A 10,571-nucleotide genomic window follows, 5' to 3' on the forward strand; every position below is an offset into this window, starting at 1 on the left:
CCATTCATTCTGTATCTTCAGCATGTCAGTTGGGTTCTTAAGCTAACTCATCTGATGGATAAAACATAGCTAGCTGTCAGAGTTTAAGTAACTCACCTAAACCTGCCAACATCCAAGGGAAAAAGTTAGACCATCTCTTCTGGTGTGTCCATTGTTCGTCATGAAGAAACCTTTCCCCAAAGCCACCTGGCAGATTTGCCCTCACATCTCGTTGCCCAGAATTGTATCACACACCCATTCCTAACCAATCACTAGTGAAATCACTAGCAAAGAGAACGGGATTACCTAATTGGCTTAATGAAGTACATGACCACATGCATGATAGTGGATTAACATACAGACATACAGACATAAATAAAATATTAGGGTTCCCTTGGAAAGGGGAAAGCAGTGGGTTGGGGATGGGTGGATGGGGTAGTTGTAGGAAGATGAAGATGGCAAGAAGTGCATTGAATAGGCAATCAACATGTCTGTTACATTTTCATCTACATCATGCTATCATGCTATCATTCTCAATAGCAATGATATCCTCCCAAGAGGGTAAAATATTGATTGGGGTAGGACTTTATTCCTTTTCTGTGTAAAGCACAAATATACATATAGTACATGAACACATGAATATACAGTATAGCTATGCTATTAATATTTCATTGGGGGGTAGATTAGGGAAAAGATGTCTAAAAAGGCTCCCGTGGGGCAGGAGGGGGGTGGTAATAGTGGAAAAAAAAAAAAAAGTGGAGAAACACTGAGCTACATCACTGTGTCTTTATCCAGATTTGGAAGCTCCTTGAGAAAAAGTTGTGCTGAAATCCTTCCGTGTAGCAGAAGGCAGCATTTTAAGGAAGTATGCAAACAAGAATTGCTGTGAGGCATCTATGGTAGACCATGATTATTATAACACAATGATACTCTGTGACCTTTCAGTGTCTTCTATCTCCCTCTCGTCCAGATCTGTAAATATAATAGCAGCCACTGTTCACTGAATCTTTTATTTATGTCACTCTGCTGAGTACTCGACAGGCATTAACTTGTTAAATCTTCACAACTAGCAAAATGAATGCTATTGTTATCCCCATTTGACAGGTGAGGAAATTGAGACACGGGAAGATTAAATAATTTTCATAAGAAAGTGGTTGAATGGGGATTAGAAAAAAAACTATTCAGTATTGAAAATGTCAAAATGGAAATCTTCCACAGTAGCGTAGGATTGTGAAAATGTTCGTGTAAGCTGAAACCACGCAAAGCAATCTTAATAAACAATGAAAAAATTACAATTCTTTTGTGACCTTCAAACATTTTTGTCAGAACATTAAAATTTCCCTTACTGTCCGTTGTAATACATAGGGAGATGAAAAAAAGAGTAAAGCTAATATTTATTTAGTACACTGTAATTTAAAACATTAGACACTTTGAAAAGGAAAGTGTTTATTTCTTTGTAAGAAATGTATCAAGAGTAGTTTGAACAGTGCTTGCCTTCACGTCACACAACGACTAAGCATATTTTCTATGCCTTGGTGAATTGTCACGCTCTTTCTAAGTGTAGATCAGCTTCCAACACTTTGTCCTTTGAGCTTTCCATGTTGTGAAACACCTCCAAGAGTACCTTCAATATGAAGGTTTTTCCAGGTGTCACTTCCTCTGGAATATCATCATCTTTTCGTCACAACCACTGTTTTCCCTGAGTTTGCCTTCACTGAATCCTCTGGCTGTGTCCATAGCCTTGAATGGCGGCAATGTCGGCCTCCCCACAGTCGGCTATTTATCTACAAGTTCACCTGTACATAAGCTCTAATTTCACTTTCAGTGTCATCACTGTTCATTTCTTTGGTGCATTTTCATTTCTGTTGGCCAGATCTCTCTTTCTGATGATCCATTTTTGTAAAATGTCACATAGGTTTATTACTAGGAGACAAGGAGGCAACTCAGCACATGCTTTGTGTCTGTGTGTAAACTTAACAACAGATGGGCAGTGACCAATAACCAAAGACAGACTTTGAAAGAAGTGTTGTGACAGACGGCTGATGATAACGGGCACCTGCTTTTTACGCAGTAGTTTGTGCACTAAAGTGTGTACTTTATGCAATTACTTACGGTTAATATCCTGTGGTCACTGAAATCTGAGCTGTGTTGCGGGGAGACTGGTGCTATTTAACTAAACCATGGTAACTGCAATCCATGCATATCAGAACCATGCAAAGTGAGGACTGCCCGTATATACAATGTACGCAGATTGGTATAATAAACCCCATATATCCATCACCCAGTTTCAGCCATTGTTAACTCATGGCCAGTCTCATTCCACAACATCCCCACTGACTCTCCCCTTCCTGCACTATTTTGAAGCAAATCCCAGACATCTCATCATTTCATACATAAATATCTATTTGTAATTTTAAACGGGGATTTGAACTCAGTTCTGTCAAATTCCAGAGTCTGAGCTCTTAACAATTACACCTTATAGCTTCCTGGGGAAGGTAACAGACCCCGAAAAATGGAATGCCATGTTACAGTATTTGCTCTTTTCATGCTGACAATGACCCTGTGAAGTATTATTGTCTTGACTCTTTCTGATGAGGAAACTGAGGCACAGAGGAACAGAGTAACCTGTCCAAGGTCACATAGTGAATGAGCAGTTGAGTCAGGCTTTAACTTCAGATCTGCTGACGCCACATCCCATTCTCTTTCCCGTGCATCACAACTGCCCTGCGGGTGGTTCTTAAACTCCCGTCACTGAATTTCTCCTGTACCCAAACTCTTGTGCCAATTAGCCTCCCAGCTATTGCCAAGAACTACGGAAACCACATACTACTTCCTTCTCTCTGCACCTCCAGTCTTACTGGAATATGATTTCAATGACAAAACCAAAAAACAAACAAGGACTCAGCACAAATCCTTGTGCAGGTGTAGTCGTCCTCGTCCCCCTGGTCCTGGTTCCCACTGGCACTGAATCCATTGCCAGGGCCACACTTGCGACGGGCTCAGGAGCCTGGTTTGTCAACCATCCTCCTCCGCAGATGTCTTCTGGGCCACTGACTCCAAGAAAAGCCTCATAGAGCAGGTTACTGGACTGACACCAGCTATGCCTCCACCCCCAGGCCCATCAGAGCCCGAGTTAAATCACTCTCTGCTTCCTGCTTCAACACCTCAGCTCTGGACTGTAGCACTCCTCCTGCTGAGCCTCTGTCAAGGGAAGGAACACTGCCTGGAGGTCTCTGATAACGTGGAAACAGCGGAGAAGAGAAAAAGCAGGAGGGAAGAGAGGAGGGGAAAGAGAACAGTCACCCTGCATGTCAGTTGAATGGCACCTCTCTGAACCCTGCCACTAATCCTAATGGGACTTGCTGTGACCCAGCTCCTAACTCCTCAGGCACTCGAGAGAATGGGCCTTATGGCCTCGCAGTGCTAGCTTTCCTTTCTTTTCTACTACAGCCTTCTGATTTCCCTGTGAACCTTCCTTCTGTTCCAGATCAAAAACATTTTCTCTCCTGCTCCTGGAGAGAGTCAAGCAGGGGAGGGTCCTTTCAGCTCCCTTCGGCTGCAGTTCCCCAACAGTCTCAGAAGTGACTTTAGGTGCAGCTGGGACAAGGATATTTAAGGAAGGAAGTAGGAGGCTCCAAGAACAGAGGGACCGGGAACTGCCCAAAGAAGGAGGAAATGGATGGCTCAGTTTAATGTCTATTTCAATACAAGGCCCTGTCCCCTTACCTACGGCATCCCATCCATTGAAATGGACAGTTCCTATTTTGTGGGCCCAACTTCCGCTTCTTTTCCACCCGCACCCTCCAAATCCTTATTTTTGGTAACAGCATTTACAAATACCCTTTCCTCTGGGGAATTTTCTCTCTCCGCTTTACCAGGAGATTCTGGTGGGACTGTCCATCACAAAACCCTTCTCCCCTCCCTGGGGTAAGCTTGCAACTCAGATCTGGCCAATCAGAGACTTCCTTGGACTTGTATATGCTGATCAGGGAAAGAGAAGTCCTTCCCCCTCTGGGTTGCTAAGCAGAAATGAGATAAACTATTTACAAGCACTGCCACCACTTGTATGGAGGAAGCTCATTTGTAGGAGAAGATGAGGGCAATACAGAAAGAAGCAGAATTGAGTGTGTGTGTGAAAAAAGGGAGACATTGAGAGATATATCTCTATCTCTCCATGTCTAGCTCTCCATCCATCCTTCTCCATCTCATCTGTTTATGAGAGAGAGAGAGATCTGAAAGTCTTAGAGTCTCTGGATTAAGTCATAATGTAAACTATTAATACCTCTGTGTATCAGTACTTTTCTTTGTTTGGGGTTTTGTTTGTTTGTTGTTTGTTTTTGGTGAAAGCTTGAGTTGGGTTTTCAGTACTTAAGACAGAGACAATTCTAACAGAAGGCTGATCCCCCACTCCACTGCTGGCATTCTGTCAAGCTGTCCCCTGAAGACAGGTGAAACCTGGTCCTACCCCCAAAGAAATGAAGTCTGCAAGGGAATTAGACCTTCATAAACCACTATAAAGCAAGACAGAACACAATGTTACAAAAGAGACACAAATGAAATTCAGTGGGATCCACAGGAAAGGAAGCGTGTGAGACCACGGTTGTGCCTGAGGTCAGCCCAGACCCAGCTTAGAGGGATTCCTGAATGTGTGAATGCCCAGTCTTCCAAAGTCTCTTTGGGCTTTCATAGTCACTGCCATTTACTAATGTACAACCAGCAGTTATCACAGCCCTAAACAGAAACCTCTGGCTGCGAGCTTCGGCCACTGTTTGCAGAGCTCGGTGTTGTTTGTGCCCCTGCCTCTCATATTTACAGTTGCCCTGAAACCTTTGCTCGGAACAGCCCCACCCCCTCCCATTCCTTACCGCTGCTCTGCCGCCTGATCCGTCAGACTCCATTGCTTCCTGCTACAAGCACAGCAAGCCTGCAGCTGAGTAGGTGGTGAAAGAAAGTAAGTGTGGACATTCATTTCCCAGGCATCTATCAAGGGAAACGAGTTTGCACATGCCACTTATAAGCTATTTGCAAGATGTGTTGTATATTCAGTTGTTTATTCCTCAAGTGTAAGACAGTGGTTTTCAACCTTTTCTTTTCCTCCTTGAGCCCACTTTAAGCTGGGCAAAATAGCCCACAGCCAATCAACCCCATCCTTTCTCACATCCCAATGGAAAAATAACTCAGGGATACTATTGAGGGGCCATTGTAAAGTATATTTGGGGGGAATTAAGTGTCAATGTGCTTTAGCAACCAGGGCATACATGATTCATCTTCAAATTGCAATGCATAATTGTCTTTAGGTATAATTACTGGAAAATTAGAGGCCAAAAAATACAGTTGAAGCAAATATGCAACACTAGTTGCTTTAAGGCTAACCATATCGCAACTAACTTGATAATGATGAAGCTAAGTTAACAGTAAATTATAATTAAAGCAAGAATGGCAGCAATTGAAGACCTTGACCCAAATATGGCAATACTGACTGTAGACTAATGACAAAGCACTGCTCTAGAGACAGTCAGGTGTGGGCGAGGCTCCATCAGAGCTTTCCCTGGAAGCCAGACTTCTTGGTGGAATACTAAATTAGAAATTAGAAATCCTCGATAAGAACTAGTATCTCATGATTTTGGTTTATGAATTCCAAATTAGATTATCTTTTAATAATTCACTTATCAAGCTACTAGAGAGTAGCTCCTAGATGTACATAAAAACCAGAGTGTATGGACTTGTAAGTAGTTTGTCCGAAAGGACTAAAGGGAAGAGTCACTTTCTTGGGTCTGTTTGAGGCCCGTCAGGTTGGCCTTGGGTAGTTTTGAGAATCAGTGGTTGGAAGGCTCTGGAACACAGCTGAATTTCTATTCACAGGGTCTTAGGCGAAACCAGGAGCAAAATATGAAACTTGAGAGTCAGGGACATTTATTCCAACTCTCTTGCCTTCTACAATAAGAGTTTGCTGGGACCTCAGGAGGAAGGGGAGTGTTTTAACCTGACACTCCCAGTTAGGTTAGCACGGAGGTTAATGTGCCTTGGAAGTTCTTCATATTTGCTGATTATAACACAAACCTCCTCAAAGCAACGAAGACGGATGCTGGTGACCTACAGAAGAGTTACAATGCTTTATTTGTGGCTAAAAAATTAAGTGAAGGAAAGACGAGGTAGCAGTCTGTCAGAAAACCTAGAGTACCAGTTTCCAAAGGGTACAATGTCGTGGTATTTCTGCTTTAGAAAATAACACTTTACAATTGCGTAAAAACAACACTTTTAACCTTTGAAAATATTTTTACATATGTTACTTTGATCTCCAGCAAGGAGGTGCAATTTAAATCTCAGGTGACTGGAGGCAGTTTGCAGTTCTCTGACCTTTTTCTTTCCTCTTTCCTCAACACTCCACTTCCTTCTCCTTGGGTTCACACCCCTCCTAATATATCCTTTCTCTCTTGTTCTTTCTGTTCCGTTTCTCAGTGGTTGCTTTAGTGGCTGGCCCAGGCCTTGCTTATTCTTGAAATGAACCTACAGGAATTTCTAGGGTCACTCAGATTTAAAGAGGTGGCTGATCCTGGAATCAAAGTCTAATTCAATCTAGATCTTTTGGTACCTCTTTAAAAAATCAAAATATTTGACTTTTTGGTGTGTTAAAAAACAAAATTCACTGAGTAAATGTAAGGACCCAATTGGTTTTATCCAGCGATTCATGAATGGGGCAGCATCACATCCAGGGATTAGAAAGGAGCTCCAAGGATCATACAAAATGGAAGGTTTTTATAGTCAGAGGGGGACAGGCAAAAGAGTGATTACCACATCCTTCTTTGGGGGATGGAAGGGGTCTATTGAGGGGATTACCACGCTACTGCTGACCAGGAAATTCCAGACTGACTGGTTTAAAATTACATTCCTCGGAGAGGCTGAAACTGCAATTAGGTAGGTACTAAGTTTTACTTTGGTGATGTGGGTTCAGCACAAGTGACTCCATTTGGGTCCTGTTGTTTTGTCTTTAGCAATTGAATCAGGTAGAACGCTTCACTCCTGGAGAGTGACCCTAGTGAGTGGGTTTATGAACTGTGAGTGACTCACACATAGCATAGGCTATCTCCTGCCTCTACCTCACTGAGGCGGCCAGCACTAGCTTCCATGTATCTTTGTTATGAAACTTACAGTTCAGTAATTTGGGGATAGTTATAGGTTGAACTGTGTCCCTCAACGCCCCACCCCGCAATACTTGTGATGAAGCCGTGACCCTCAGTACCTCAAAATGTGAACTTATTTGGAGATAAGGTCTTTAAAGAGGTAATCAAGTTAAAATGAGGTCAGTAGGGTGGGCCCATATCCAGTATGACTGGAGTCATTATCAAAAGGGAAATTTGGACACAGAGACAGATTCAAATAGAGGGAAGACAATGTGAAGAGACACAGGGAGAAGCCAAGGCAACGAGAGAGGCTTGGAACAGATGTTTTCCTCACAGCCCTTAGAAGGAGCCAACCCTGCCAATACTTTGATCTCAGACTTCCAGCCTCCAAAACCCCTAGCAAACGAATACAGGGAGCAACAGAGCCCAGGGGACTAATTTTACTACCTCCTCACAGAATTATTTTAGGAATTAAATGAGCTAACCTAAGGAGGTAGAAGACCTGTACTCAGAAAGCTATAAGACACTGATGAAAGAAATTGGAGGCAACACAAACAGATGCAAAAATATACTGTGTTCATGGACTGGAAGAATTAATATTGTTAAAATGACCGTACTACTCAAGTCAATCTACAGATTCAATGCAATCCCTATCAAAATACCAATGGCATTTTTCGCAGAACTAGAACAAATAATTTAAAAAATTGCATGGAAACACAAAAGACCCTAAGTAGCCAAAACAATCTTGAGAAAGAACAGAGCTGGAGGTAACAAGCTCCATGACCTCAGACTATCCTACAAAGCTACGGTAATCAAAACTGTATGGTACTGGCACAAAAACAGACACACAAATAAATGAAACAGAATAGAGAGCTCAGAAATAAACCCCCATATTTATGGTTAAAAAGGAAGTAAGAATGTACAATGGAGAAAAGACAGTCTTTTCAATATGTGGTGCTGGGAAACTGGACAGCTACATGTAAAAGAATAAATTAGAACATTTTCTCACACCATACACAAAAATAAACTCAAAATGGATTAAAGACCTAAATGTAAGACTGGATACTATAAAACTCCTAAAAGAAAACATAGGCAGAATACTCTTTAACATAAATTGTAGTAACATTTTTTTTTGGATCAGTACCCTAAGGCAAAGGAAACAAAAGCAAAAATAAACAAATGGAACCTAATTAAACTTAAAAGCGTTTGCACAACAAAGGAAACCACTGACAAAACAAAAAGAAAACCTACTTGAACGGGAGATAATATTTGCAAATGATATGACCAATAAGGGGTTAACATCCAAAGTATGTAAACAGCTTATACAACTCAATATCAAAAAGCCAAACAACCCAATTAAAAAATAGGCAGAAGGGGCTTCCCTGGTGGCACAGTGGTTGAGAGTCTGCCTGCCAATGCAGGGGACACGGATTCGAGCCCTGGTCTGGGAAGATCCCACATGCTGCGGAGCAACTGGGCCCGTGAGCCACAATTACTGAGCCTGCGCAACTGGAGCCTGTGCTCCGCAACAAGAGAAGCTGTGATAGTGAGAGGCCCGTGCACCGCGATGAAGAGTGGCCCCCACTTGCCGCAATTGGAGAAAGCCCTTGCACAGAAACGAAGACCCAACACAGCCATAAATAAATAAATAAATAAATAAATAAATAAAATTAAAAAAAAAATGGGCAGAAGATATTTAGATGGCCAACAGGCACATGAAAAGATACTCATTGTCACCAATCATCCGAGAAATACAAATCGAAACCACAGTGAGATAACATATCACACTTGTCAGAATGGCTATCATCAAAAAAGACCACAAATAACAAACTTTGGAGAGGGTGTGGAGAAAAGAGAACTCTTGTAGACAGTTGGTGGGAATGTAAATTGGTGCAGCCACTGAGGAAAACAGTATGGAGGTTCCTTAAAAAACTAAAAATAGAACTACCATATGATCTAACAATTCCACCCCTGGGTATATATCAGAAGAAAATGAAAACACTAATTAAAAAGATACATGTACCCCAGTGTTCATAGCAGTATTATTTACAGCAGGCAAGATATGGAAGCAACCTAAGTGCCCATCAGCAGACAAATGGAAAAAGAAGATGTGGTACATATATACAATGGAATGCTACTCAGCCATAAGAAGAATGAAATAATGCCATTTGCAGCAACATGGGTGGACCTAGAGATGATCATACTAAGTGAAGTAAATCAGACAGAAAAAGACAAATATCATATGATATCACTTATATGTGGAATCTAAAAAAATGATACAAATCATTTACAAAACAGAAACAGACTCACAGACATAGAAAACAAACTTATGGTTACCAAAGGGGAAAGGGGGTGGGGGAGGGATAAATTAGGAGTTTGGGATCAATATATACACACTACTGTATATAAAATAGTAAACAAGGACCTACTGTATAGCACAGGGTATGCTATTCGATATTCTGAAATAACCTTTTGGGAAAAGAATCTGAAAAATAATAGATATATGTATATGTATAATCGAATCACCTTGCTGTACACCTGAAATTAACACAACATTGTAAATCAACTCTACTCCAATATAAAAGTTTTTAAAAAACCAATTTTCCCATAAAAAGATGAAATTTTGAAATTTGCAACATGGATGCACTTAGAGGGTATTATGCTTAGTGAAATAAGTCAGAGCGAGGCAAATACTGTGTGTTCTCACTTATATGTGGAATCTAAAAAGCTGAACTCATAGAAACAGAGTAGAATTGTAGTTGCCAGGGGCTTGGGGGTGGAGATGTTGGTCAAAGGGTGCAAACGTCCAGTTAGAAGATGAATAAGTTCTGGGGATCTAATGTACAGCAAGGTGACTATAGTTAACAATACTGTATTATATGCTCGAAAGGTGCTAAGAGACTACATCTTAACTGTTCTTACCACAAACACCACCACCACAAAACGGTAATTATGTGAGTTGATGGAGGTACTAATTAATCTTATTGTAGTAATCATTTCACAGTATGTACGTGTATTAAATCATCACATTGTACACTTTAAACTTATACAATGTTGTATGTCAATTACATCTCAATAAAACTGGGAAAAAAATGCAATTTTTAAAAAGAGGTGACTCACTAAGGGTGCTGACCTTGTAGCCTAGGCTGTGCCCATGAACAGTCAATAGTACTGAGCACTCAAAAGGAAGGTCACCCTCACATGCTGTTTTGGGGGCCCCATCAAGTAGACAGTGAGGCAAACCGTGAGGAGAAATAAAATTAAAACCAATAAATCAGAGCAGGGATATGCAAAGCCCCTTTAAAAATCAAAAAATGAAAGGCTCCTGGATATACAAAACAGGAGTCTTATTTGATTAATATATTAGCATAACTCAGTACAGAATGATTTCCCCTGGGGCTGAGGTGAGGAGTGGGGATTGTCAACCAGAAACTTTGGTTCGGAAAGGGAGAACTGAGGTGCCTTTGTCAG

The sequence above is a fragment of the Balaenoptera musculus genome, chromosome 1 (assembly GCF_009873245.2).
Source record: "Balaenoptera musculus isolate JJ_BM4_2016_0621 chromosome 1, mBalMus1.pri.v3, whole genome shotgun sequence".
Lineage (NCBI taxonomy): Eukaryota > Metazoa > Chordata > Mammalia > Artiodactyla > Balaenopteridae > Balaenoptera > Balaenoptera musculus.